The sequence below is a fragment of the Hypomesus transpacificus genome, unplaced genomic scaffold (genome assembly GCF_021917145.1).
Source record: "Hypomesus transpacificus isolate Combined female unplaced genomic scaffold, fHypTra1 scaffold_188, whole genome shotgun sequence".
Classification (NCBI taxonomy): Eukaryota; Metazoa; Chordata; class Actinopteri; order Osmeriformes; family Osmeridae; genus Hypomesus; species Hypomesus transpacificus.
This window is the reverse complement of record NW_025813737.1, coordinates 143,824-168,408: the sequence shown is the minus strand read 5'-3', so window position 1 is coordinate 168,408 and position 24,585 is coordinate 143,824. Positions and strand designations below refer to the sequence as shown.

The 24,585-nt window shown below is 51.5% G+C and overlaps 45 non-coding genes across 45 annotated transcripts; all 45 read left to right on the top strand.

The window, feature by feature from the left end:
• The first annotated feature begins 653 nt into the window (after nucleotides 1-653).
• On the top strand, nucleotides 654-735 carry trnal-uag. The gene has a single exon. It is a non-coding gene; the product is annotated as a tRNA-Leu (tRNA).
• A 320-nt stretch (nucleotides 736-1,055) lies between these two features.
• Nucleotides 1,056-1,127, top strand: trnag-ucc. Its single transcript has one exon. It is a non-coding gene; the product is annotated as a tRNA-Gly (tRNA).
• Nucleotides 1,128-1,254: 127 nt separating this feature from the next.
• trnal-uag lies at nucleotides 1,255-1,336 on the top strand. The gene has a single exon. It is a non-coding gene; the product is annotated as a tRNA-Leu (tRNA).
• Nucleotides 1,337-1,866: 530 nt separating this feature from the next.
• On the top strand, nucleotides 1,867-1,948 carry trnal-aag. Its single transcript has one exon. It is a non-coding gene; the product is annotated as a tRNA-Leu (tRNA).
• A 320-nt stretch (nucleotides 1,949-2,268) lies between these two features.
• trnag-ucc lies at nucleotides 2,269-2,340 on the top strand. Its single transcript has one exon. It is a non-coding gene; the product is annotated as a tRNA-Gly (tRNA).
• A 127-nt stretch (nucleotides 2,341-2,467) lies between these two features.
• Nucleotides 2,468-2,549, top strand: trnal-uag. The gene has a single exon. It is a non-coding gene; the product is annotated as a tRNA-Leu (tRNA).
• Nucleotides 2,550-2,869: 320 nt separating this feature from the next.
• On the top strand, nucleotides 2,870-2,941 carry trnag-ucc. Its single transcript has one exon. It is a non-coding gene; the product is annotated as a tRNA-Gly (tRNA).
• Nucleotides 2,942-3,069: 128 nt separating this feature from the next.
• On the top strand, nucleotides 3,070-3,151 carry trnal-aag. The gene has a single exon. It is a non-coding gene; the product is annotated as a tRNA-Leu (tRNA).
• A 713-nt stretch (nucleotides 3,152-3,864) lies between these two features.
• Nucleotides 3,865-3,936, top strand: trnag-ucc. The gene has a single exon. It is a non-coding gene; the product is annotated as a tRNA-Gly (tRNA).
• A 128-nt stretch (nucleotides 3,937-4,064) lies between these two features.
• On the top strand, nucleotides 4,065-4,146 carry trnal-aag. Its single transcript has one exon. It is a non-coding gene; the product is annotated as a tRNA-Leu (tRNA).
• Nucleotides 4,147-4,447: 301 nt separating this feature from the next.
• On the top strand, nucleotides 4,448-4,529 carry trnaf-aaa. The gene has a single exon. It is a non-coding gene; the product is annotated as a tRNA-Phe (tRNA).
• Nucleotides 4,530-7,549: 3,020 nt separating this feature from the next.
• On the top strand, nucleotides 7,550-7,631 carry trnal-aag. The gene has a single exon. It is a non-coding gene; the product is annotated as a tRNA-Leu (tRNA).
• An 813-nt stretch (nucleotides 7,632-8,444) lies between these two features.
• Nucleotides 8,445-8,526, top strand: trnal-aag. Its single transcript has one exon. It is a non-coding gene; the product is annotated as a tRNA-Leu (tRNA).
• Nucleotides 8,527-9,055: 529 nt separating this feature from the next.
• Nucleotides 9,056-9,137, top strand: trnal-aag. Its single transcript has one exon. It is a non-coding gene; the product is annotated as a tRNA-Leu (tRNA).
• Nucleotides 9,138-9,462: 325 nt separating this feature from the next.
• trnag-ucc lies at nucleotides 9,463-9,534 on the top strand. The gene has a single exon. It is a non-coding gene; the product is annotated as a tRNA-Gly (tRNA).
• Nucleotides 9,535-9,661: 127 nt separating this feature from the next.
• On the top strand, nucleotides 9,662-9,743 carry trnal-aag. Its single transcript has one exon. It is a non-coding gene; the product is annotated as a tRNA-Leu (tRNA).
• A 529-nt stretch (nucleotides 9,744-10,272) lies between these two features.
• trnal-aag lies at nucleotides 10,273-10,354 on the top strand. Its single transcript has one exon. It is a non-coding gene; the product is annotated as a tRNA-Leu (tRNA).
• A 325-nt stretch (nucleotides 10,355-10,679) lies between these two features.
• On the top strand, nucleotides 10,680-10,751 carry trnag-ucc. Its single transcript has one exon. It is a non-coding gene; the product is annotated as a tRNA-Gly (tRNA).
• A 127-nt stretch (nucleotides 10,752-10,878) lies between these two features.
• Nucleotides 10,879-10,960, top strand: trnal-uag. Its single transcript has one exon. It is a non-coding gene; the product is annotated as a tRNA-Leu (tRNA).
• A 330-nt stretch (nucleotides 10,961-11,290) lies between these two features.
• trnag-ucc lies at nucleotides 11,291-11,362 on the top strand. The gene has a single exon. It is a non-coding gene; the product is annotated as a tRNA-Gly (tRNA).
• A 127-nt stretch (nucleotides 11,363-11,489) lies between these two features.
• trnal-uag lies at nucleotides 11,490-11,571 on the top strand. Its single transcript has one exon. It is a non-coding gene; the product is annotated as a tRNA-Leu (tRNA).
• A 529-nt stretch (nucleotides 11,572-12,100) lies between these two features.
• On the top strand, nucleotides 12,101-12,182 carry trnal-uag. The gene has a single exon. It is a non-coding gene; the product is annotated as a tRNA-Leu (tRNA).
• Nucleotides 12,183-15,227: 3,045 nt separating this feature from the next.
• Nucleotides 15,228-15,309, top strand: trnal-aag. Its single transcript has one exon. It is a non-coding gene; the product is annotated as a tRNA-Leu (tRNA).
• Nucleotides 15,310-15,922: 613 nt separating this feature from the next.
• On the top strand, nucleotides 15,923-15,994 carry trnag-ucc. The gene has a single exon. It is a non-coding gene; the product is annotated as a tRNA-Gly (tRNA).
• A 128-nt stretch (nucleotides 15,995-16,122) lies between these two features.
• Nucleotides 16,123-16,204, top strand: trnal-aag. The gene has a single exon. It is a non-coding gene; the product is annotated as a tRNA-Leu (tRNA).
• Nucleotides 16,205-16,533: 329 nt separating this feature from the next.
• trnag-ucc lies at nucleotides 16,534-16,605 on the top strand. Its single transcript has one exon. It is a non-coding gene; the product is annotated as a tRNA-Gly (tRNA).
• Nucleotides 16,606-16,732: 127 nt separating this feature from the next.
• On the top strand, nucleotides 16,733-16,814 carry trnal-uag. Its single transcript has one exon. It is a non-coding gene; the product is annotated as a tRNA-Leu (tRNA).
• Nucleotides 16,815-17,134: 320 nt separating this feature from the next.
• Nucleotides 17,135-17,206, top strand: trnag-ucc. The gene has a single exon. It is a non-coding gene; the product is annotated as a tRNA-Gly (tRNA).
• A 128-nt stretch (nucleotides 17,207-17,334) lies between these two features.
• On the top strand, nucleotides 17,335-17,416 carry trnal-aag. Its single transcript has one exon. It is a non-coding gene; the product is annotated as a tRNA-Leu (tRNA).
• Nucleotides 17,417-17,735: 319 nt separating this feature from the next.
• trnag-ucc lies at nucleotides 17,736-17,807 on the top strand. Its single transcript has one exon. It is a non-coding gene; the product is annotated as a tRNA-Gly (tRNA).
• Nucleotides 17,808-17,934: 127 nt separating this feature from the next.
• trnal-uag lies at nucleotides 17,935-18,016 on the top strand. The gene has a single exon. It is a non-coding gene; the product is annotated as a tRNA-Leu (tRNA).
• A 320-nt stretch (nucleotides 18,017-18,336) lies between these two features.
• Nucleotides 18,337-18,408, top strand: trnag-ucc. Its single transcript has one exon. It is a non-coding gene; the product is annotated as a tRNA-Gly (tRNA).
• Nucleotides 18,409-18,938: 530 nt separating this feature from the next.
• Nucleotides 18,939-19,010, top strand: trnag-ucc. Its single transcript has one exon. It is a non-coding gene; the product is annotated as a tRNA-Gly (tRNA).
• A 128-nt stretch (nucleotides 19,011-19,138) lies between these two features.
• Nucleotides 19,139-19,220, top strand: trnal-aag. Its single transcript has one exon. It is a non-coding gene; the product is annotated as a tRNA-Leu (tRNA).
• Nucleotides 19,221-19,540: 320 nt separating this feature from the next.
• Nucleotides 19,541-19,612, top strand: trnag-ucc. The gene has a single exon. It is a non-coding gene; the product is annotated as a tRNA-Gly (tRNA).
• Nucleotides 19,613-19,739: 127 nt separating this feature from the next.
• Nucleotides 19,740-19,821, top strand: trnal-uag. The gene has a single exon. It is a non-coding gene; the product is annotated as a tRNA-Leu (tRNA).
• Nucleotides 19,822-20,751: 930 nt separating this feature from the next.
• On the top strand, nucleotides 20,752-20,823 carry trnag-ucc. Its single transcript has one exon. It is a non-coding gene; the product is annotated as a tRNA-Gly (tRNA).
• A 127-nt stretch (nucleotides 20,824-20,950) lies between these two features.
• trnal-uag lies at nucleotides 20,951-21,032 on the top strand. The gene has a single exon. It is a non-coding gene; the product is annotated as a tRNA-Leu (tRNA).
• Nucleotides 21,033-21,954: 922 nt separating this feature from the next.
• trnag-ucc lies at nucleotides 21,955-22,026 on the top strand. Its single transcript has one exon. It is a non-coding gene; the product is annotated as a tRNA-Gly (tRNA).
• A 127-nt stretch (nucleotides 22,027-22,153) lies between these two features.
• On the top strand, nucleotides 22,154-22,235 carry trnal-uag. The gene has a single exon. It is a non-coding gene; the product is annotated as a tRNA-Leu (tRNA).
• Nucleotides 22,236-22,555: 320 nt separating this feature from the next.
• trnag-ucc lies at nucleotides 22,556-22,627 on the top strand. Its single transcript has one exon. It is a non-coding gene; the product is annotated as a tRNA-Gly (tRNA).
• Nucleotides 22,628-23,157: 530 nt separating this feature from the next.
• On the top strand, nucleotides 23,158-23,229 carry trnag-ucc. The gene has a single exon. It is a non-coding gene; the product is annotated as a tRNA-Gly (tRNA).
• Nucleotides 23,230-23,357: 128 nt separating this feature from the next.
• On the top strand, nucleotides 23,358-23,439 carry trnal-aag. Its single transcript has one exon. It is a non-coding gene; the product is annotated as a tRNA-Leu (tRNA).
• Nucleotides 23,440-23,759: 320 nt separating this feature from the next.
• Nucleotides 23,760-23,831, top strand: trnag-ucc. Its single transcript has one exon. It is a non-coding gene; the product is annotated as a tRNA-Gly (tRNA).
• Nucleotides 23,832-23,958: 127 nt separating this feature from the next.
• trnal-uag lies at nucleotides 23,959-24,040 on the top strand. Its single transcript has one exon. It is a non-coding gene; the product is annotated as a tRNA-Leu (tRNA).
• Nucleotides 24,041-24,585: the final 545 nt, after the last annotated feature.

Genomic DNA, 24,585 nt, shown 5'->3' with positions numbered 1-24,585 from the left:
ACAATCATAGAATTGACTAAACAAGAACGTTTTTAATCTAGTTTTAAATGTCGAGACAGTATCAGCTTCCTTAATTGAGATGGGTAATTTGTTCCAAAGAAGAGGTGCTCTATATGAGAACGCCCTACCTCCAGCAGTTTTTTTCTTAACTTTGGGTATTACCAGATAGCCGGCATTTTGAGATCTTAGAGAGGTGAACTGTGGCTCGACATGTTGTCGTTGATGCTTTCTTGGGGCATCGTAGGTATAGTGGCTCCATCACCAGACAATACAAAGTGTGAGAGGCATTTCGTCTCTTGTGACGGTCGAGCACATCCGGATTAGGCCAAGTGTTCCAAACTCGACAGAAGTATAAACCAGGTTTATGCCAAACTCTTACTAGTTGGACGTCAGTAGTGGTGTGAAAAATCGAACCGTGGCTCGAAAAGCTGTGCGATCATGGAGGATGTCGTGGGCATTGGTGGTATAGTGGCAAGCATAGCTGCCTTCCAAGCAGTTGACCCGGGTTAGATTCCCGGCCAATGCAGAACCTTGAGAAAGATGTGTTTTATCTGGTGTCATTCCACTGCTTGCAGGCATTAGACTAGTCACGTGAGCTCCTGGACGATCGATCAGCTTCGGTTGGAGCTCGGCTGGCCAACAGTTGAAAACGGGGTAGCGTGGCCGAGCGGTCCAAGGTGCTGGATTTAGGCTCCAGTCTCTCCGGAGGCGTGGGTTCGAATCCCAACGCTGCCAGTTTTGTAGGGTGCTAACGCCGTCTCGTTGCTTTCAAGTCAGTAAGTGGGTTTGAAAGGTGAACTGTGGCTCGACATGTTGTCGTTGATGCTATCTTGGGGCATGGTAGGTATAGTGGCTCCATCACCAGACAATACAAAGTGTGAGAGGCATTTCGTCTCTTGTGACGGTCGAGCACATCCGGATTAGGCCAAGTGTTCCAAACTCGACAGAAGTATAAACCAGTTTTAGGGCAATCAATTACTAGTTGGACGTCAGTAGGTGGTGTGAAAAGTCGAACCGTGGCTCGAAATGCTGTGCGATCATGGAAGATGTCGTGGGCATTGGTGGTATAGTGGCAAGCATAGCTGCCTTCCAAGCAGTTGACCCGGGTTCGATTCCCGGCCAATGCAGAACCTTGAGAAAGATGTGTTTTATCTGGTGTCATTCCACTGCTTGCGGGCATTAGACTAGTCACGTGAGCTCCTGGACGATCGATCAGCTTCGGTTGGAGCTCGGCTGGCCAACAGTTGACAACGGGGTAGCGTGGCCGAGCGGTCCAAGGTGCTGGATTTAGGCTCCAGTCTCTCCGGAGGCATGGGTTCGAATCCCACCGCTGCCACTTTTGTAGGGTGCTAACGGCGTCTCATTGCTTTCACGTCAGTAAGTGGGTTTGAAAGGTGAACTGTGGCTCGACGTGTTGTGTTGTGTTGTCGTTGATGCTTTCTTGGGGCATCGTAGGTATAGTGGCTCCATCACCAGACAATACAAAGTGTTAGAGGCATTTCGTCTCTTGTGACGGTCGAGCAAATCCGGATTAGGCCAAGTGTTCCAAACTCGACAGAAGTATAAACCAGGTTTATGGCAAACTCTTACTAGTTGGACGTCAGTAGGTGGTGTGAAAAATCGAACCGTGGCTCGAAAAGCTGTGCGATCATGGAGGATGTCGTGGCCATTGGTGGTATAGTGGCAAGCATAGCTGCCTTCCAAGCAGTTGACCCGGGTTCGATTCCCGGCCAATACAGAACCTTGAGAAAGATGTGTTTTATCTGGTGTCATTCCACTAATTGCGGGCATTAGATATAGTCACGTGAGCTCCTGGACGATCGATCAGCTTCGGTTTGAGCTCGGCTGGCCAACAGCTGACAACGGGGTAGCGTGGCCGAGCGGTCGAAGGCGCTGGATTAAGGCTCCAGTCTCTCCGGAGGCGTGGGTTCGAATCCCACCGCTGCCGATTTAGTAGGGTGCTAACGGCGTCTCATTGCTTTCACGTCAGTAAGTGGGTTTGAAAGGTGAACTGTGTCTCAATGTGTTGTCGTTGATGCTTTCTTGGGGCATCGTAGGTATAGTGGCTCCATCACCAGACAATACAAAGTGTGAGAGGCATTTCGTCTCTTGTGACGGTCGAGCACATCCGGATTAGGCCAAGTGTTCCAAACTCGACAGAAGTATAAACCAGGTTTATGGCAATCTCTTACTAGTTGGACGTCAGTAGGTGGTGTGAAAAATCGAACCGTGGCTCGAAAAGCTGTGCGATCATGGAGGATGTCGTGGGCATTGGTGGTATAGTGGCAAGCATAGCTGCCTTCCAAGCAGTTGACCTGGGTTCGATTCCCGGCCAATGCAGAACCTTGAGAAAGATGTGTTTTATCTGGTGTCATTCCACTGCTTGCGGGCATTAGACTAGTCACGTGAGCTCCTGGACGATCGATCAGCTTCGGTTGGAGCTCGGCTGGCCAACAGTTGACAACGGGGTAGCGTGGCCGAGCCGTCCAAGGCGCTGGATTTAGGCTCCAGTCTCTCCGGAGGCGTGGGTTCAAATCCCACCGCTGCCAGTTTTGTAGGGTGCTAACGCCGTCTCGTTGCTTTCAAGTCAGTAAGTGGGTTTGAAAGGTGAACTGTGGCTCGACGTGTTGTCGTTGATGCTTTCTTGGGGCATCGTAGGTATAGTGGCTCCATCACCAGACAATACAAAGTGTGAGAGGCATTTCGTCTCTTGTGACGGTCGAGCACATCCGGATTAGGCCAAGTGTTCCAAACTCGACAGAAGTATAAACCAGTTTTAGGGCAATCAATTACTAGTTGGACGTCAGTAGGTGGTGTGAAAAATCGAACCGTGGCTCGAAAAGCTGTGCGATCATGGAGGATGTCGTGGGCATTGGTGGTATAGTGGCAAGCATAGCTGCCTTCCAAGCAGTTGACCCGGGTTCGATTCCCGGCCAATGCAGAACCTTGAGAAAAATGTGTTTTATCTGGTGTCATTCCACTGCTTGCGGGCATTAGATATAGTCACGTGAGCTCCTGGACGATCGATCAGCTTCGGTTCGAGCTCGGCTGGCCAACAGTTGACAACGGGGTAGCGTGGCCGAGCGGTCCAAGGCGCTGGATTAAGGCTCCAGTCTCTCCGGAGGCGTGGGTTCGAATCCCACCGCTGCCACTTTTGTAGGGTGCTAACGCCGTCTCATTGCTTTCAAGTCAGTAAGTGGGTTTGAAAGGTGAACTGTGGCTCGACGTGTTGTGTTTTGTTGTCGTTGATGCTTTCTTGGGGCATCGTAGGTATAGTGGCTCCATCACCAGACAATACAAACCGTGAAGAGGCATTTCGTCTCTTGTGACGGTCGAACACATCCGGAGTAGGCCAAGTGTTCCAAACTCGACAGAAGTATAAACCAGGTTTAGGGCAATCTGTTACTAGTTCAGTATCGATCAGTTTTGGGAGAAGCTCGGGTGGCCAACAGCTGACAACGGGGTAGCGTGGCCGAGCCGTCCAAGGCGCTGGATTTAGGCTCCAGTCTCTCCGGAGGCGTGGGTTAGAATCCGACTTCTGCCATTTTTGTAGGGTGATAATGCCGTCTCGTTGCTTTCAAGTCAGTAAGTGGGTTTTAAAGTTGAATTATGGCTCGACATGTTGTCGTTGATGCTTTCTTGGGGCATCGTAGGTATAGTGGCTCCATCACCAGACAATACAAAGTGTGAGAGGCATTTCGTCTCTTGTGACGGTCGAGCACATCCGGATTAGGCCAAGTGTTCCAAACTCGACAGAAGTATAAACCAGGTTTATGGCAATCTCTTACTAGTTGGACCTCAGTAGGTGGTGTGAAAAATCGAACCGTGGCTCGAAAAGCTGTGCGATCATGGAGGATGTCGTGGGCATTGGTGGTATAGTGGCAAGCATAGCTGCCTTCCAAGCAGTTGACCCGGGTTTGATTCCCGGCCAATGCAGAACCTTGAGAAAAATGTGTTTTATCTGGTGTCATTCCACTGCTTGCGGGCATTAGATATAGTCACGTGAGCTCCTGGACGATCGATCAGCTTCGGTTCGAGCTCGGCTGGCCAACAGTTGACAACGGGGTAGCGTGGCCCAGTGGTCCAAGGTGCTGGATTAAGGCTCCAGTCTCTCCGGAGGCGTGGGTTCGAATCCCACCGCTGCCAGTTTTGTAGGGTGCTAACGGCGTCTCGTTGCTTTCACGTCAGTAAGTGGGTTTGAAAGGTGAACTGTGGCTCGACGTGTTGTCGTTGATGCTTTCTTGGGGCATCGTAGGTATAGTGGCTCCATCACCAGACAATACAAACCGTGAAGAGGCATTTCGTCTCTTGTGACGGTCGAACACATCCGGAGTAGGCCAAGTGTTCCAAACTCGACAGAAGTATAAACCAGGTTTAGGGCAATCTGTTACTAGTTCAGTATCGATCAGCTTCAGTTCGAGCTCGGCTGGCCAACAGCTGACAACGGGGTAGCGTGGCCGAGCGGTCCAAGGCGCTGGATTAAAGCTCCAGTCTCTCCGGAGGCGTGGGTTCGAATCCGACTGCTGCCACTTTTGTAGGGTGCTAATGCCGTCTCGTTGCTTTCAAGTCAGTAAGTGGGTTTTAAAGTTGAATTATGGCTCGACATGTTGTCGTTGATGCTTTCTTGGGGCATCGTAGGTATAGTGGCTCCATCACCAGACAATACAAAGTGTGAGAGGCATTTCGTCTCTTGTGACGGTCGAGCACATCCGGATTAGGCCAAGTGTTCCAAACTCGACAGAAGTATAAACCAGGTTTATGGCAATCTCTTACTAGTTGGACGTCAGTAGGTGGTGTGAAAAATCGAACCGTGGCTCGAAAAGCTGTGCGATCATGGAGGATGTTGTGGGCATTGGTGGCATAGTGGCAAGCATAGCTGCCTTCCAAGCAGTTAACCCGGGTTCGATTCCCGGCCAATTCAGAACCTTGAGAAAGATGTGTTTTATCTGGTGTCATTCCACTGCTTGCGGGCATTAGATATAGTCACGTGAGCTCCTGGACGATCGATCAGCTTCGGTTCGAGCTCGGCTGGCCAACAGTTGACAACGGGGTACATTTATTCATTTAGCAGACGCTTTTGTCCAAAGCGACTTCCAAGAGAGAGCTTCACAAAGTGCATAGGTCACTGATAATAACAACAAGATAGCCCCACAGCATTGCGGGTAGTCAAAGACAAGAAATACATATTGTGAACAACCAAAAAATAGTGCTAAAGGGAAGAGACCATAAGAGCATGTAGTTAAACAAGTTAAAATTACACAACATTGATCTCTAAGTGCAGGTGTACCTGTAGGAAAGCAATAAAAATAGGATTAACTAAAAAAGAAGAATACAACAGTTTAAATCAGCTACCACTAACCAACAAGAGCAACAGTCTAAGCAAGAGTCATTGTGAACCTTGAGGAAACTAGCGTTGGATTCAGCAAACCATTCCTAAGTACCATTGTACTCCTGGAACAAGTGCGTCTTGAGCCTTCTCTTGAAGGTGGAGAGACAGTCCGTGTCTCTGATGGAGGTGGGGAGTTGATTCCACCACTGGGGTGCCAGGCAGGAGAAGAGCTTGTGCTGGGACCGGGCGGTCTTGAGAGGTGGGACCACCAGGCGGTTGTCTGAAGAAGACCGTAGGTGGCGGGTGGGGGTGTAAGGCTGCAGGAGAGACTTGATGTAGTCGGGCGCAGTTCCATTCACTGCTCGGAAGGTCAGTACCAGGGTCTTGAATCTGATGCGGGCCGTTATGGGTAGCCAGTGGAGGGAGATGAGGAGCGGGGTAACGTGGGAGCGTCTGGGTAGATTGTAGACTAGACGGGCCGCTGCGTTCTGAATTCTCTGAAGAGGGCGGGTTGCGCATGATGGGAGACCGGCGAGCAGCGAGTTGCAGTAGTCCAACTTGGAGAGGACAAGTGCTTGGACAAGCAGCTGGGTGGAATGCTCAGACAGGTATCTCCTGATCTTCCGGATGTTGTAGAGGGTGAATCTACACGACCGGGAGACCGCAGCAATGTGGGCCGTGAGGGAGAGCTCGTCGTCCATGGTCACCCCAAGGTTCCTGGCAGAGGATGAGGGGGTCACCGTCGCAGATCCCAGGGTGATTGAGAAGTCATGGGAGATGGAGGGTTTGGCCGGGATGATGAGAAGTTCTGTTTTGGCAAGGTTCAGCTGGAGATGGTGCTCAGTCATCCAGGCGGAGATGTCTGCGAGGCAGGCCTCAATCCTAGCTGAGATCCCCGGATCGGTCGGAGGGAATGACAGGTACAGCTGCGTGTCGTCAGCGTAGCAGTGGTAGGAGAAGCCATGGGAGGTGATGATTGGTCCAAGTGAGGTGGTGGACAGAGAGAAGAGGAGGGGACCAAGGACGGAGCCCTGTGGGACACCAGTGGAGAGCTGGCGTGGGCCTGACAGTTTGCCTCCCCAGGAGACCTGGTAGGATCTTCCCGACAGGTAGGATGAGATCCACTGGAGTGCAGTGCCAGTGATGCCCATCTCAGAAAGTGTGGAGAGCAGGATCTGGTGGTTAACCGTATCAAACGCCGCAGAAAGGTCCAGCAGAATGATGACGGATGACCTGGAAGCCGCTCTGGCAGACTGGAGGGCAGTGGTGACTGAAAGGAGGGCAGTCTCTGTGGAGTGGCCGGTCTTGAAGCCCGATTGGTTGGGGTCGAGCAGTTTGTTCTGAGAAAGGAAGTTAGACAGTTGGTTAGATACAGCACGTTCAATTGTTTTAGAAAAGAAGGGCAACAATGATACCGGTCTGTAGTTCTGGAGGACGGCAGGGTTAAGGGAGGGTTTTTTGAGTAAAGGGGTAACTCTGGCCTGTTTGAAGGCAGAGGGGAAGGTGCCAGAGGTAAGAGAGGAGTTTAGAACATGGAGCAGAAAAGTTATGATAGAGGGGGAGATGGTTTGAAAGAGAGGGGAGGGGACAGGATCAAGGGGACAGGAGGTGGGGCGATGAGAGAGAATGAGGTCAGAGAGCTCTGCCTCGGACAGGGGAGAGAAGGAGTTTAGACATTTAGTTGGGTCAGAAATGGAGGGTGAGGGGGTAGGAAGGGTGGGTTTAGGGAACCGACTGCTAATGTCGGCGACTTTTTTCTCAAAGAAAGAGGAGAAGTCGTCTGCTGTCAGGGTGGAGGGAGGGGGTGGGGGAGGTGGGTTAAGAAGGGTGGAGAAGGTAGAGAAAAGTTTGTGGGGGTTTGAAGCGGAGTTAATTTTGTTAAGAAAGTAGAGGGTTTTGGCACCAGTTATGTGAGAAGAGAAGGATTTGAGGAGGGAGTGATACTTATCAAGGTCCAGACCGTCTTTGGACTTGCGCCATCTCCTCTCAGCTGCTCGAAGGGTGGACCGTTCTTCACGAATAACATCCGTAAGCCACGGGCAGGGGGGAGAAGATCGTGCAGGCCTGGTAGACAGGGGACAGAGAGAGTCAAGTGATGCAGTTAAAGTGGTTAGCAAGGTGTCGGTGGCAGAGTTAGTGGGGTGGGACGAGAACACGTCAATGGGAGGGAGGGAGGATGTTACAATAGAGGAGAAGTGGGAGGGGGATACACCCCCTCAGGGTAGCGTGGCCTAGCGGTCCAAGGCGCTGGTTTAAGGCTCCAGTCTCTCCGGAGGCGTGGGTTCGAATCCCACCGCTGCCACTTTTGTAGGGTGCTAACGGCGTCTCATTGCTTTCACGTCAGTAAGTGGGTTTGAAAGGTGAACTGTGGCTCGTTGTGTTGTGTTGTCGTTGATGCTTTCTTGGGGCATCGTAGGTATAGTGGCTCCATCACCAGACAATACAAACCGTGAAGAGGCATTTCGTCTCTTGTGACGGTCGAGCACATCCGGATTAGGCCAAGTGTTCCAAACTCGACAGAAGTATAAACCAGGTTTAGGGCAATCTGTTACTAGTTCAGTATCGATCAGTTTTGGGAGAAGCTCGGGTGGCCAACAACTGACAACGGGGTAGCGTGGCCGAGCGGTCCAAGGCGCTGGATTTAGGCTCCAGTCTCTCCGGAGGCGTGGGTTCGAATCCGACTGCTGCCACTTTTGTAGGGTGCTAATGCCGTCTCGTTGCTTTCAAGTCAGTAAGTGGGTTTTAAAGGTGAACTGTGGCTCGAAATGTTGTCGTTGATGCTTTCTTGGGGCATCGTAGGTATAGTGGCTCCATTTTATGGTTTATGGCAATCTCTTACTAGTTGGACGTCAGTAGGTGGTGTGAAAAATCGAACCGTGGCTCGAAAAGCTGTGCGATCATGGAGGATGTCGTGGGCATTGGTGGTATCGTGGCAAGCATAGCTGCCTTCCAAGCAGTTGACGCGGGTTCGATTCCCGGCCAATGCAGAACCTTGAGAAAAATGTGTTTTATCTGGTGTCATTCCACTGCTTGCGGGCATTAGATATAGTCACGTGAGCTCCTGGACGATCGATCAGCTTCGGTTCGAGCTCGGCTGGCCAACAGTTGACAACGGGGTAGCGTGGCCGAGCGGTCCAAGGCGCTGGATTAAGGCTCCAGTCTCTCCGGAGGCGTGGGTTCGAATCCCACCGCTGCCACTTTTGTAGGGTGCTAACTGCGTCTCATTGCTTTCACGTCAGTAAGTGGGTTTGAAAGGTGAACTGTGGCTCGACGTGTTGTGTTGTGTTGTCGTTGATGCTTTCTTGGGGCATGGTAGGTATAGTGGCTCCATCACCAGACAATACAAAGTGTGAGAGGCATTTCGTCTCTTGTGACGGTCGAGCACATCCGGATTAGGCCAAGTGTTCCAAACTCGACAGAAGTATAAACCAGTTTTAGGGCAATCAATTACTAGTTGGACGTCAGTAGGTGGTGTGAAAAGTCGAACCGTGGCTCGAAATGCTGTGCGATCATGGAGGATGTCGTGGGCATTGGTGGTATAGTGGCAAGCATAGCTGCGTTCCAAGCAGTTGACCCGGGTTCGATTCCCGGCCAATGCAGAACCTTGAGAAAGATGTGTTTTATCTGGTGTCATTCCACTGCTTGCGGGCATTAGACTAGTCACGTGAGCTCCTGGACGATCGATCAGCTTCGGTTGGAGCTCGGCTGGCCAACAGTTGACAACGGGGTAGCCTGGCCGAGCGGTCCAAGGCGCTGGATTAAGGCTCCAGTCTCTCCGGAGGCGTGGGTTCGAATCCCACCGCTGCCACTTTTGTAGGGTGCTAACGGCGTCTCATTGCTTTCACGTCAGTAAGTGGGTTTGAAAGGTGAACTGTGGCTCGTTGTGTTATGTTGTCGTTGATGCTTTCTTGGGGCATCGTAGGTATAGTGGCTCCATCACCAGACAATACAAAGTGTGAGAGGCATTTCGTCTCTTGTGACGGTCGAGCACATCCGGATTAGGCCAAGTGTTCCAAACTCGACAGAAGTATAAACCAGGTTTATGGCAATCTCTTACTAGTTGGACGTCAGTAGGTGGTGTGAAAAATCGAACCGTGGCTCGAAAAGCTGTGCGATCATGGAGGATGTCGTGGGCATTGGTGGTATAGTGGCAAGCATAGCTGCCTTCCAAGCAGTTGACCTGGGTTCGATTCCCGGCCAATGCAGAACCTTGAGAAAGATGTGTTTTATCTGGTGTCATTCCACTGCTTGCGGGCATTAGACTAGTCACGTGAGCTCCTGGACGATCAATCAGCTTCGGTTCGAGCTCGGCTGGCCAACAGTTGACAACGGGGTAGCGTGGCCGAGCGGTCCAAGGCGCTGGATTAAGGCTCCAGTCTCTCCGGAGGCGTGGGTTCGAATCCCACCGCTGCCACTTTTGTAGGGTGCTAACTGCGTCTCATTGCTTTCACGTCAGTAAGTGGGTTTGAAAGGTGAACTGTGGCTCGACGTGTTGTGTTGTGTTGTCGTTGATGCTTTCTTGGGGCATGGTAGGTATAGTGGCTCCATCACCAGACAATACAAAGTGTGAGAGGCATTTCGTCTCTTGTGACGGTCGAGCACATCCGGATTAGGCCAAGTGTTCCAAACTCGACAGAAGTATAAACCAGTTTTAGGGCAATCAATTACTAGTTGGACGTCAGTAGGTGGTGTGAAAAGTCGAACCGTGGCTCGAAATGCTGTGCGATCATGGAGGATGTCGTGGGCATTGGTGGTATAGTGGCATGCATAGCTGCGTTCCAAGCAGTTGACCCGGGTTCGATTCCCGGCCAATGCAGAACCTTGAGAAAGATGTGTTTTATCTGGTGTCATTCCACTGCTTGCGGGCATTAGACTAGTCACGTGAGCTCCTGGACGATCGATCAGCTTCGGTTGGAGCTCGGCTGGCCAACAGTTGTCAACGGGGTAGCCTGGCCGAGCGGTCCAAGGCGCTGGATTAAGGCTCCAGTCTCTCCGGAGGCGTGGGTTCGAATCCCACCGCTGCCACTTTTGTAGGGTGCTAACGGCGTCTCATTGCTTTCACGTCAGTAAGTGGGTTTGAAAGGTGAACTGTGGCTCGTTGTGTTGTGTTGTCGTTGATGCTTTCTTGGGGCATCGTAGGTATAGTGGCTCCATCACCAGACAATACAAAGTGTGAGAGGCATTTCGTCTCTTGTGACGGTCGAGCACATCCGGATTAGGCCAAGTGTTCCAAACTCGACAGAAGTATAAACCAGGTTTATGGCAATCTCTTACTAGTTGGACGTCAGTAGGTGGTGTGAAAAATCGAACCGTGGCTCGAAAAGCTGTGCGATCATGGAGGATGTCGTGGGCATTGGTGGTATAGTGGCAAGCATAGCTGCCTTCCAAGCAGTTGACCTGGGTTCGATTCCCGGCCAATGCAGAACCTTGAGAAAGATGTGTTTTATCTGGTGTCATTCCACTGCTTGCGGGCATTAGACTAGTCACGTGAGCTCCTGGACGATCAATCAGCTTCGGTTGGAGCTCGGCTGGCCAACAGTTGACAACGGGGTAGCGTGGCCGAGCGGTCCAAGGTGCTGGATTTAGGCTCCAGTCTCTCCGGAGGCATGGGTTCGAATCCCACCGCTGCCACTTTTGTAGGGTGCTAACGGCGTCTCATTGCTTTCACGTCAGTAAGTGGATTTGAAAGGTGAACTGTGGCTCGACGTGTTGTGTTGTGTTGTCGTTGATGCTTTCTTGGGGCATCGTAGGTATAGTGGCTCCATCACCAGACAATACAAAGTGTGAGAGGCATTTCGTCTCTTGTGACGGTCGAGCACATCCGGATTAGGCCAAGTGTTCCAAACTCGACAGAAGTATAAACCAGGTTTATGGCAATCTCTTACTAGTTGGACGTCAGTAGGTGGTGTGAAAAATCGAACCGTGGCTCGAAAAGCTGTGCGATCATGGAGGATGTCGTGGGCATTGGTGGTATAGTGGCAAGCATAGCTGCCTTCCAAGCAGTTGACCTGGGTTCGATTCCCGGCCAATGCAGAACCTTGAGAAAGATGTGTTTTATCTGGTGTCATTCCACTGCTTGCGGGCATTAGACTAGTCACGTGAGCTCCTGGACGATCAATCAGCTTCGGTTGGAGCTCGGCTGGCCAACAGTTGACAACGGGGTAGCGTGGCCGAGCGGTCCAAGGTGCTGGATTTAGGCTCCAGTCTCTCCGGAGGCATGGGTTCGAATCCCACCGCTGCCACTTTTGTAGGGTGCTAACGGCGTCTCATTGCTTTCACGTCAGTAAGTGGGTTTGAAAGGTGAACTGTGGCTCGACGTGTTGTGTTGTGTTGTCGTTGATGCTTTCTTGGGGCATCGTAGGTATAGTGGCTCCATCACCAGACAATACAAAGTGTGAGAGGCATTTCGTCTCTTGTAACGGTCGAGCACATCCGGATTAGGCCAAGTGTTCCAAACTCGACAGAAGTATAAACCAGGTTTTTGGCAATCTCTTACTAGTTGGACGTCAGTAGGTGGTGTGAAAAATCGAACCGTGGCTCGAAAAGCTGTGCGATCATGGAGGATGTCGTGGGCATTGGTGGTATAGTGGCAAGCATAGCTGCGTTCCAAGCAGTTGACCCGGGTTCGATTCCCGGCCAATGCAGAACCTTGAGAAAGATGTGTGTTATCTGGTGTCATTCCACTGCTTGCGGGCATTAGACTAGTCACGTGAGCTCCTGGACGATCGATCAGCTTCGGTTGGAGCTCGGCTGGCCAACAGTTGACAACGGGGTAGCGTGGCCGAGCGGTCCAAGGTGCTGGATTTAGGCTCCAGTCTCTCCGGAGGCATGGGTTCGAATCCCACCGCTGCCACTTTTGTAGGGTGCTAATGGCGTCTCATTGCTTTCACGTCAGTAAGTGGGTTTGAAAGGTGAACTGTGGCTCGACGTGTTGTGTTGTGTTGTCGTTGATGCTTTCTTGGGGCATCGTAGGTATAGTGGCTCCATCACCAGACAATACAAAGTGTGAGAGGCATTTCGTCTCTTGTGACGGTCGAGCACATCCGGAATAGGCCAAGTGTTCCAAACTCGACAGAAGTATAAACCAGGTTTATGGCAAACTCTTACTAGTTGGACGTCAGTAGGTGGTGTGAAAAATCGAACCGTGGCTCGAAAAGCTGTGCGATCATGGAGGATGTTGTGGGCATTGGTGGCATAGTGGCAAGCATAGCTGCCTTCCAAGCAGTTAACCCGGGTTCGATTCCCGGCCAATTCAGAACCTTGAGAAAGATGTGTTTTATCTGGTGTCATTCCACTGCTTGCGGGCATTAGATATAGTCACGTGAGCTCCTGGACGATCGATCAGCTTCGGTTCGAGCTCGGCTGGTCAACAGTTGACAACGGGGTACATTTATTCATTTTACATTTATTCATTTAGCAGACGCTTTTGTCCAAAGCGACTTCCAAGAGAGAGCTTCACAAAGTGCATAGGTCACTGATAATAACAACAAGATAGCCCCACAGCATTGCGGGTAGTCAAAGACAAGAAGTACATATTGTGAACAACCAAAAAATAGTGCTAAAGGGAAGAGACCATAAGAGCATGTAGTTAAACAAGTTAAAATTACACAACATTGATCTCTAAGTGCAGGTGTACCTGTAGGAAAGCAATAAAAATAGGATTAACTAAAAAAGAAGAATACAACAGTTTAAATCAGCTACCACTAACCAACAAGAGCAACAGTCTAAGCAAGAGTCATTGTGAACCTTGAGGAAACTAGCGTTGGATTCAGCAAACCATTCCTAAGTACCATTGTACTCCTGGAACAAGTGCGTCTTGAGCCTTCTCTTGAAGGTGGAGAGACAGTCCGTGTCTCTGATGGAGGTGGGGAGTTGATTCCACCACTGGGGTGCCAGGCAGGAGAAGAGCTTGTGCTGGGACCGGGCGGTCTTGAGAGGTGGGACCACCAGGCGGTTGTCTGAAGAAGACCGTAGGTGGCGGGTGGGGGTGTAAGGCTGCAGGAGAGACTTGATGTAGTCGGGCGCAGTTCCATTCACTGCTCGGAAGGTCAGTACCAGGGTCTTGAATCTGATGCGGGCCGTTATGGGTAGCCAGTGGAGGGAGATGAGGAGCGGGGTAACGTGGGAGCGTCTGGGTAGATTGTAGACTAGACGGGCCGCTGCGTTCTGAATTCTCTGAAGAGGGCGGGTTGCGCATGATGGGAGACCGGCGAGCAGCGAGTTGCAGTAGTCCAACTTGGAGAGGACAAGTGCTTGGACAAGCAGCTGGGTGGAGTGCTCAGACAGGTATCTCCTGATCTTCCGGATGTTGTAGAGGGTGAATCTACACGACCGGGAGACCGCAGCAATGTGGGCCGTGAGGGAGAGCTCGTCGTCCATGGTCACCCCAAGGTTCCTGGCAGAGGATGAGGGGGTCACCGTCGCAGATCCCAGGGTGATTGAGAAGTCATGGGAGATGGAGGGTTTGGCCGGGATGATGAGAAGTTCTGTTTTGGCAAGGTTCAGCTGGAGATGGTGCTCAGTCATCCAGGCGGAGATGTCTGCGAGGCAGGCCTCAATCCTAGCTGAGATCCCCGGATCGGTCGGAGGGAATGACAGGTACAGCTGCGTGTCGTCAGCGTAGCAGTGGTAGGAGAAGCCATGGGAGGTGATGATTGGTCCAAGTGAGGTGGTGTACAGAGAGAAGAGGAGGGGACCAAGGACGGAGCCCTGTGGGACACCAGTGGAGAGCTGGCGTGGGCCTGACAGTTTGCCTCCCCAGGAGACCTGGTAGGATCTTCCCGACAGGTAGGATGAGATCCACTGGAGTGCAGTGCCAGTGATGCCCATCTCAGAAAGTGTGGAGAGCAGGATCTGGTGGTTAACCGTATCAAACGCCGCAGAAAGGTCCAGCAGAATGATGACGGATGACCTGGAAGCCGCTCTGGCAGACTGGAGGGCAGTGGTGACTGAAAGGAGGGCAGTCTCTGTGGAGTGGCCGGTCTTGAAGCCCGATTGGTTGGGGTCGAGCAGTTTGTTCTGAGAAAGGAAGTTAGACAGTTGGTTAGATACAGCACGTTCAATTGTTTTAGAAAAGAAGGGCAACAATGATACCGGTCTGTAGTTCTGGAGGACGGCAGGGTTAAGGGAGGGTTTTTTGAGTAAAGGGGTAACTCTGGCCTGTTTGAAGGCAGAGGGGAAGGTGCCAGAGGTAAGAGAGGAGTTTAGAACATGGAGCAGAAAAGTTATGATAGAGGGGGAGATGGTTTGAAAGAGAGGGGAGGGGACAGGATCAAGGGGACAGGAGGTGGGGCGATGAGAGAGAATGAGGTCAGAGAGCTCTGCCTCGGACAGGGGAGAGAAGGAGTTTAGACATTTAGTTGGGTCAGAAATGGAGGGTGAGGGGGTAGGAAGGGTGGGTTTAGGGAACCGACTGCTAATGTCGGCGACTTTTTTCTCAAAGAAAGAGGAGAAGTCGTCTGCTGTCAGGGTGGAGGGAGGGGGTGGGGGAGGTGGGTTAAGAAGGGTGGAGAAGGTAGAGAAAAGTTTGTGGGGGTTTGAAGCGGAGTTAATTTTGTTAAGAAAGTAGAGGGTTTTGGCACCAGTTATGTGAGAAGAGAAGGATTTGAGGAGGGAGTGATACTTATCAAGGTCCAGACCGTCTTTGGACTTGCGCCATCTCCTCTCAGCTGCTCGAAGGGTGGACCGTTCTTCACGAATAACATCCGTAAGCCACGGGCAGGGGGGAGAAGATCGTGCAGGCCTGGTAGACAGGGGACAGAGAGAGTCAAGTGATGCAGTTAAAGTGGTTAGCAAGGTGTCGGTGGCAGAGTTAGTGGGGTGGGACGAGAACACGTCAATGGGAGGGAGGGAGGATGTTACAATAGAGGAGAAGTGGGAGGGGGATACACCCCCTCAGGGTAGCGTGGCCTAGCGGTCCAAGGCGCTGGTTTAAGGCTCCAGTCTCTCCGGAGGCGTGGGTTCGAATCCCACCGCTGCCACTTTTGTAGGGTGCTAACGGCGTCTCATTGCTTTCACGTCAGTAAGTGGGTTTGAAAGGTGAACTGTGGCTCGTTGTGTTGTGTTGTCGTTGATGCTTTCTTGGGGCATCGTAGGTATAGTGGCTCCATCACCAGACAATACAAACCGTGAAGAGGCATTTCGTCTCTTGTGACGGTCGAGCACATCCGGATTAGGCCAAGTGTTCCAAACTCGACAGAAGTATAAACCAGGTTTAGGGCAATCTGTTACTAGTTCAGTATCGATCAGTTTTGGGAGAAGCTCGGGTGGCCAACAACTGACAACGGGGTAGCGTGGCCGAGCGGTCCAAGGCGCTGGATTTAGGCTCCAGTCTCTCCGGAGGCGTGGGTTCGAATCCGACTGCTGCCACTTTTGTAGGGTGCTAATGCCGTCTCGTTGCTTTCAAGTCAGTAAGTGGGTTTTAAAGGTGAACTGTGGCTCGAAATGTTGTCGTTGATGCTTTCTTGGGGCATCGTAGGTATAGTGGCTCCATTTTATGGTTTATGGCAATCTCTTACTAGTTGGACGTCAGTAGGTGGTGTGAAAAATCGAACCGTGGCTCGAAAAGCTGTGCGATCATGGAGGATGTCGTGGGCATTGGTGGTATAGTGGCAAGCATAGCTGCCTTCCAAGCAGTTGACCCGGGTTCGATTCCCGGCCAATGCAGAACCTTGAGAAAAATGCGTTTTATCTGGTGTCATTCCACTGCTTGCGGGCATTAGATATAGTCACGTGAGCTCCTGGACGATCGATCAGCTTCGGTTCGAGCTCGGCTGGCCAACAGTTGACAGCGGGGTAGCGTGGCCGAGCGGTCCAAGGCGCTGGATTAAGGCTCCAGTCTCTCCGGAGGCGTGGATTCGAATCCCACCGCTGCCACTTTTGTAGGGTGCTAACGGCGTCTCATTGCTTTCACGTCAGTAAGTGGGTTTGAAAGGTGAACTGTGGCTCGACGTGTTGTGTTGTGTTGTCGTTGATGCTTTCTTGGGGCATCGTAGGTATAGTGGCTCCATCACCAGACAATACAAAGTGTGATAGGCATTTCGTCTCTTGTAACGTCGAGCACATCCGGATTAGGCCAAGTGTTCCAAACTCGACAGAAGTATAAACCAGGTTTATGGCAATCTCTTACTAGTTGGACGTCAGTAGGTGGTGTGAAAAATCGAACCGTGGCTCGAAAAGCTGTGCGATCATGGAGGATGTCGTGGGCATTGGTGGTATAGTGGCAAGCATAGCTGCCTTCCAAGCAGTTGACCCGGGTTCGATTCCCGGCCAATGCAGAACCTTGAGAAAGATGTGTTTTATCTGGTGTCATTCCACTGCTTGCGGGCATTAGACTACTCACGTGAGCTCCTGGACGATCGATCAGCTTCGGTTGGAGCTCGGCTGGCCAACAGTTGACAACGGGGTAGCGTGGCCGAGCGGTCCAAGGTGCTGGATTTAGGCTCCAGTCTCTCCGGAGGCGTGGGTTCGAATCCCACCGCTGCCAGTTTTGTAGGGTGCTAACGCCGTCTCGTTGCTTTCATGTCAGTAAGTGGGTTTGAAAGGTGAACTGTGGCTCGACATGTTGTCGTTGATGCTTTCTTGGGGCATCGTAGGTATAGTGGCTCCATCACCAGACAATACAAAGTGTGAGAGGCATTTCGTCTCTTGTGACGGTCGAGCACATCCGGATTAGGCCAAGTGTTCCAAACTCGACAGAAGTATAAACCAGGTTTATGGCAAACTCTTACTAGTTGGACGTCAGTAGGTGGTGTGAAAAATCGAACCGTGGCTCGAAAAGCTGTGCGATCATGGAGGATGTCGTGGGCATTGGTGGTATAGTGGCAAGCATATCTGCCTTCCAAGCAGTTGACCCGGGTTCGATTCCCGGCCAATGCAGAACCTTGAGAAAGATGTGTTTTATCTGGTGTCATTCCACTGCTTGCGGGCATTAGATATAGTCACGTGAGCTCCTGGACGATCGATCAGCTTCGGTTTGAGCTCGGCTGGCCAACAGCTGACAACGGGGTAGCGTGGCCGAGCGGTCCAAGGCGCTGGATTAAGGCTCCAGTCTCTCCGGAGGCGTGGGTTCGAATCCCACCGCTGCCACTTTAGTAAGGTGCTAACGCCGTCTCGTTGCTTTCATGTCAGTAAGTGGGTTTGAAAGGTGAACTGTGGCTCGACATGTTGTCGTTGATGGTTTCTTGGGGCATCGTAGGTATAGTGGCTCCATCACCAGACAATACAAAGTGTGATAGGCATTTCGTCTCTTGTAACGTCGAGCACATCCGGATTAGGCCAAGTGTTCCAAACTCGACAGAAGTATAAACCAGGTTTATGGCAATCTCTTACTAGTTGGACGTCAGTAGGTGGTGTGAAAAATCGAACCGTGGCTCGAAAAGCTGTGCGATCATGGAGGATGTCGTGGGCATTGGTGGTATAGTGGCAAGCATAGCTGCCTTCCAAGCAGTTGACCCGGGTTCGATTCCCGGCCAATGCAGAACCTTGAGAAAGATGTGTTTTATCTGGTGTCATTCCACTGCTTGCGGGCATTAGACTAGTCACGTGAGCTCCTGGACGATCGATGAGCTTCGGTTGGAGCTCGGCTGGCCAACAGTTGACAACGGGGTAGCGTGGCCGAGCGGTCCAAGGTGCTGGATTTAGGCTCCAGTCTCTCCGGAGGCGTGGGTTCGAATCCCACCGCTGCCAGTTTTGTAGGGTGCTAACGCCGTCTCGTTGCTTTCAAGTCAGTAAGTGGGTTTGAAAGGTGAACTGTGGCTCGACATGTTGTCGTTGACGCTTTCTTGGGGCATCGTAGGTATAGTGGCTCCATCACCAGACAATACAAAGTGTGAGAGGCATTTCGTCTCTTGTGACGGTCGAGCACATCCGGATTAGGCCAAGTGTTCCAAACTCGACAGAAGTATAAACCAGGTTTATGGCAAACTCTTACTAGTTGGACGTCAGTAGGTGGTGTGAAAAATCGAACCGTGGCTCGAAAAGCTGTGCGATCATGGAGGATGTCGTGGGCATTGGTGGTATAGTGGCAAGCATATCTGCCTTCCAAGCAGTTGACCCGGGTTCGATTCCCGGCCAATGCAGAACCTTGAGAAAGATGTGTTTTATCTGGTGTCATTCCACTGCTTGCGGGCATTAGATATAGTCACGTGAGCTCCTGGACGATCGATCAGCTTCGGTTTGAGCTCGGCTGGCCAACAGCTGACAACGGGGTAGCGTGGCCGAGCGGTCCAAGGCGCTGGATTTAGGCTCCAGTCTCTCCGGAGGCGTGGGTTCGAATCCGACTGCTGCCACTTTTGTAGGGTACTAATGGCGTCTCGTTGCTTTCAAGTCAGTAAGTGGGTTTGAAAGGTGAACTGTGGCTCGACATGTTGTCGTTGATGCTTTCTTGGGGCATCGTAGGTATAGTGGCTCCATCACCAGACAATACAAAGTGTGAGAGGCATTTCGTCTCTTGTGACGGTCGAGCACATCCGGATTAGGCCAAGTGTTCCAAACTCGACAGAAGTATAAACCAGGTTTATGGCAAACTCTTACTAGTTGGACGTCAGTAGGTGGTGTGAAAAATCGAACCGTGGCTCGAAAAGCTGTGCGATCATGGAGGATGTTGTGGGCATTGGTGGTATAGTGGCAAGCATAGCTGCCTTCCAAGCAGTTGACCCGGGTTCGATTCCCGGCCAATGCAGAACCTTGAGGAAGATGTGTTTTATCTGGTGTCATTCCACTGCTTGCGGGCATTAGATATAGTCACGTGAGCTCCTGGACGATCGATCAGCTTCGGTTTGAGCTCGGCTGGCCAACAGCTGACAACGGGGTAGCGTGGCCGAGCGGTCCAAAGCGCTGGATTAAGGCTCCAGTCTCTCCGGAGGCGTGGGTTCGAATCCCACCGCTGCCACTTTAGTAGGGTGCTAACGGCGTCTCATTGCTTTCACGTCAGTAAGTGGGTTTGAAAGGTGAACTGTGTCTCGATGTGTTGTCGTTGATGCTTTCTTGGGGCATCGTAGGTATAGTGGCTCCATCACCAGACAATACAAAGTGTGAGAGGCATTTCGTCTCTTGTGACGGTCGAGCACATCCGGATTAGGCCAAGTGTTCCAAACTCGACAGAAGTATAAACCAGGTTTATGGCAATCTCTTACTAGTTGGACGTCAGTAGGTGGTGTGAAAAATCGAACCGTTGCTCGAAAATTTTTGCGATCATGGAGGATGTCGTGGGCATTGGTGGTATAGTGGCAAGCATAGCTGCCTTCCAAGCAGTTGACCCGGGTTCGATTCCCGGCCAATGCAGAACCTTGAGAAAGATGTGTTTTATCTGGTGTCATTCCACTGCTTGCGGGCATTAGACTAGTCACGTGAGCTCCTGGACGATCGATCAGCTTCGGTTGGAGCTCGGCTGGCCGACAGTTGACAACGGGGTAGCGTGGCCGAGCGGTCCAAGGTGCTGGATTTAGGCTCCAGTCTCTCCGGAGGCATGGGTTCGAATCCCACCGCTGCCACTTTAGTAGGGTGCTAACGGCGTCTCATTGCTTTCACGTCAGTAAGTGGGTTTGAAAGGTGAACTGTGTCTCGATGTGTTGTCGTTGATGCTTTCTTGGGGCATCGTAGGTATAGTGGCTCCATCACCAGACAATACAAAGTGTGAGAGGCATTTCGTCTCTTGTGACGGTCGAGCACATCCGGATTAGGCCAAGTGTTCCAAACTCGACAGAAGTATAAACCAGGTTTATGGCAATCTCTTACTAGTTGGACGTCAGTAGGTGGTGTGAAAAATCGAACCGTGGCTCGAAAAGCTGTGCGATCATGGAGGATGTCGTGGGCATTGGTGGTATAGTGGCAAGCATAGCTGCCTTCCAAGCAGTTGACCTGGGTTCGATTTCCGGCCAATGCAGAACCTTGAGAAAGATGTGTTTTATCTGGTGTCATTCCACTGCTTGCGGGCATTAGACTAGTCACGTGAGCTCCTGGACGATCAATCAGCTTCGGTTGGAGCTCGGCTGGCCAACAGTTGACAACGGGGTAGCGTGGCCGAGCGGTCCAAGGTGCTGGATTTAGGCTCCAGTCTCTCCGGAGGCATGGTTTCGAATCCCACCGCTGCCACTTTTGTAGGGTGCTAACGGCGTCTCATTGCTTTCACGTCAGTAAGTGGGTTTGAAAGGTGAACTGTGGCTCGACGTGTTGTGTTGTGTTGTCGTTGATGCTTTCTTGGGGCATCGTAGGTATAGTGGCTCCATCACCAGACAATACAAAGTGTGATAGGCATTTCGTCTCTTGTGACGTCGAGCACATCCGGATTAGGCCAAGTGTTCCAAACTCGACAGAAGTATAAACCAGGTTTATGGCAATCTCTTACTAGTTGGACGTCAGTAGGTGGTGTGAAAAATCGAACCGTGGCTCGAAAATCTGTGCGATCATGGAGGATGTCGTGGGCATTGGTGGTATAGTGGCAATCATAGCTGCCTTCCAAGCAGTTGACCCGGGTTCGATTCCCGGCCAATGCAGAACCTTGAGAAAGATGTGTTTTATCTGGTGTCATTCCACTGCTTGCGGGCATTAGACTAGTCACGTGAGCTCCTGGACGATCGATCAGCTTCGGTTGGAGCTCGGCTGGCCGACAGTTGACAACGGGGTAGCGTGGCCGAGCGGTCCAAGGTGCTGGATTTAGGCTCCAGTCTCTCCGGAGGCATGGGTTCGAATCCCACCGCTGCCAGTTTTGTAGGGTGCTAACGCCGTCTCGTTGCTTTCAAGTCAGTAAGTGGGTTTGAAAGGTGAACTGTGGCTCGACATGTTGTCGTTGATGCTTTCTTGGGGCATCGTAGGTATAGTGGCTCCATCACCAGACAATACAAAGTGTGAGAGGCATTTCGTCTCTTGTGACGGTCGAGCACATCCGGATTAGGCCAAGTGTTCCAAACTCGACAGAAGTATAAACCAGGTTTATGGCAAACTCTTACTAGTTGGACGTCAGTAGGTGGTGTGAAAAATCTGACCCGTGGCTCGAAAAGCTGTGCGATCATGGAGGATGTCGTGGGCATTGGTGGTATAGTGGCAAGCATATCTGCCTTCCAAGCAGTTGACCCGGGTTCGATTCCCGGCAAATGCAGAACCTTGAGAAAGATGTGTTTTATCTGGTGTCATTCCACTGCTTGCGGGCATTAGATATAGTCACGTGAGCTCCTGGACGATCGATCAGCTTCGGTTTGAGCTCGGCTGGCCAACAGCTGACAACGGGGTAGCGTGGCCGAGCGGTCCAAGGCGCTGGATTTAGGCTCCAGTCTCTCCGGAGGCGTGGGTTCGAATCCGACTGCTGCCACTTTTGTAGGGTACTAATGCCGTCTCGTTGCTTTCAAGTCAGTAAGTGGGTTTTAAAGGTGAACTGTGGCTCGACATGTTGTCGTTGATGCTTTCTTGGGGCATCGTAGGTATAGTGGCTCCATCACCAGACAATACAAAGTGTGATAGGCATTTCGTCTCTTGTAACGTCGAGCACATCCGGATTAGGCCAAGTGTTCCAAACTCGACAGAAGTATAAACCAGGTTTATGGCAATCTCTTACTAGTTGGACGTCAGTAGGTGGTGTGAAAAATCGAACCGTGGCTCGAAAAGCTGTGCGATCATGGAGGATGTCGTGGGCATTGGTGGTATAGTGGCAAGCATAGCTGCCTTCCAAGCAGTTGACCCGGGTTCGATTCCCGGCCAATGCAGAACCTTGAGAAAGATGTGTTTTATCTGGTGTCATTCCACTGCTTGCGGGCATTAGACTAGTCACGTGAGCTCCTGGACGATCGATGAGCTTCGGTTGGAGCTCGGCTGGCCAACAGTTGACAACGGGGTAGCGTGGCCGAGCGGTCCAAGGTGCTGGATTTAGGCTCCAGTCTCTCCGGAGGCGTGGGTTCGAATCCCACCGCTGCCAGTTTTGTAGGGTGCTAACGCCGTCTCGTTGCTTTCAAGTCAGTAAGTGGGTTTGAAAGGTGAACTGTGGCTCGACATGTTGTCGTTGACGCTTTCTTGGGGCATCGTAGGTATAGTGGCTCCATCACCAGACAATACAAAGTGTGAGAGGCATTTCGTCTCTTGTGACGGTCGAGCACATCCGGATTAGGCCAAGTGTTCCAAACTCGACAGAAGTATAAACCAGGTTTATGGCAAACTCTTACTAGTTGGACGTCAGTAGGTGGTGTGAAAAATCGAACCGTGGCTCGAAAAGCTGTGCGATCATGGAGGATGTCGTGGGCATTGGTGGTATAGTGGCAAGCATATCTGCCTTCCAAGCAGTTGACCCGGGTTCGATTCCCGGCCAATGCAGAACCTTGAGAAAGATGTGTTTTATCTGGTGTCATTCCACTGCTTGCGGGCATTAGATATAGTCACGTGAGCTCCTGGACGATCGATCAGCTTCGGTTTGAGCTCGGCTGGCCAACAGCTGACAACGGGGTAGCGTGGCCGAGCGGTCCAAGGCGCTGGATTTAGGCTCCAGTCTCTCCGGAGGCGTGGGTTCGAATCCGACTGCTGCCACTTTTGTAGGGTACTAATGGCGTCTCGTTGCTTTCAAGTCAGTAAGTGGGTTTGAAAGGTGAACTGTGGCTCGACATGTTGTCGTTGATGCTTTCTTGGGGCATCGTAGGTATAGTGGCTCCATCACCAGACAATACAAAGTGTGAGAGGCATTTCGTCTCTTGTGACGGTCGAGCACATCCGGATTAGGCCAAGTGTTCCAAACTCGACAGAAGTATAAACCAGGTTTATGGCAAACTCTTACTAGTTGGACGTCAGTAGGTGGTGTGAAAAATCGAACCGTGGCTCGAAAAGCTGTGCGATCATGGAGGATGTTGTGGGCATTGGTGGTATAGTGGCAAGCATAGCTGCCTTCCAAGCAGTTGACCCGGGTTCGATTCCCGGCCAATGCAGAACCTTGAGGAAGATGTGTTTTATCTGGTGTCATTCCACTGCTTGCGGGCATTAGATATAGTCACGTGAGCTCCTGGACGATCGATCAGCTTCGGTTTGAGCTCGGCTGGCCAACAGCTGACAACGGGGTAGCGTGGCCGAGCGGTCCAAAGCGCTGGATTAAGGCTCCAGTCTCTCCGGAGGCGTGGGTTCGAATCCCACCGCTGCCACTTTAGTAGGGTGCTAACGGCGTCTCATTGCTTTCACGTCAGTAAGTGGGTTTGAAAGGTGAACTGTGTCTCGATGTGTTGTCGTTGATGCTTTCTTGGGGCATCGTAGGTATAGTGGCTCCATCACCAGACAATACAAAGTGTGAGAGGCATTTCGTCTCTTGTGACGGTCGAGCACATCCGGATTAGGCCAAGTGTTCCAAACTCGACAGAAGTATAAACCAGGTTTATGGCAATCTCTTACTAGTTGGACGTCAGTAGGTGGTGTGAAAAATCGAACCGTGGCTCGAAAATTTTTGCGATCATGGAGGATGTCGTGGGCATTGGTGGTATAGTGGCAAGCATAGCTGCCTTCCAAGCAGTTGACCCGGGTTCGATTCCCGGCCAATGCAGAACCTTGAGAAAGATGTGTTTTATCTGGTGTCATTCCACTGCTTGCGGGCATTAGACTAGTCACGTGAGCTCCTGGACGATCGATCAGCTTCGGTTGGAGCTCGGCTGGCCGACAGTTGACAACGGGGTAGCGTGGCCGAGCGGTCCAAGGTGCTGGATTTAGGCTCCAGTCTCTCCGGAGGCATGGGTTCGAATCCCACCGCTGCCACTTTAGTAGGGTGCTAACGGCGTCTCATTGCTTTCACGTCAGTAAGTGGGTTTGAAAGGTGAACTGTGTCTCGATGTGTTGTCGTTGATGCTTTCTTGGGGCATCGTAGGTATAGTGGCTCCATCACCAGACAATACAAAGTGTGAGAGGCATTTCGTCTCTTGTGACGGTCGAGCACATCCGGATTAGGCCAAGTGTTCCAAACTCGACAGAAGTATAAACCAGGTTTATGGCAATCTCTTACTAGTTGGACGTCAGTAGGTGGTGTGAAAAATCGAACCGTGGCTCGAAAAGCTGTGCGATCATGGAGGATGTCGTGGGCATTGGTGGTATAGTGGCAAGCATAGCTGCCTTCCAAGCAGTTGACCTGGGTTCGATTTCCGGCCAATGCAGAACCTTGAGAAAGATGTGTTTTATCTGGTGTCATTCCACTGCTTGCGGGCATTAGACTAGTCACGTGAGCTCCTGGACGATCAATCAGCTTCGGTTGGAGCTCGGCTGGCCAACAGTTGACAACGGGGTAGCGTGGCCGAGCGGTCCAAGGT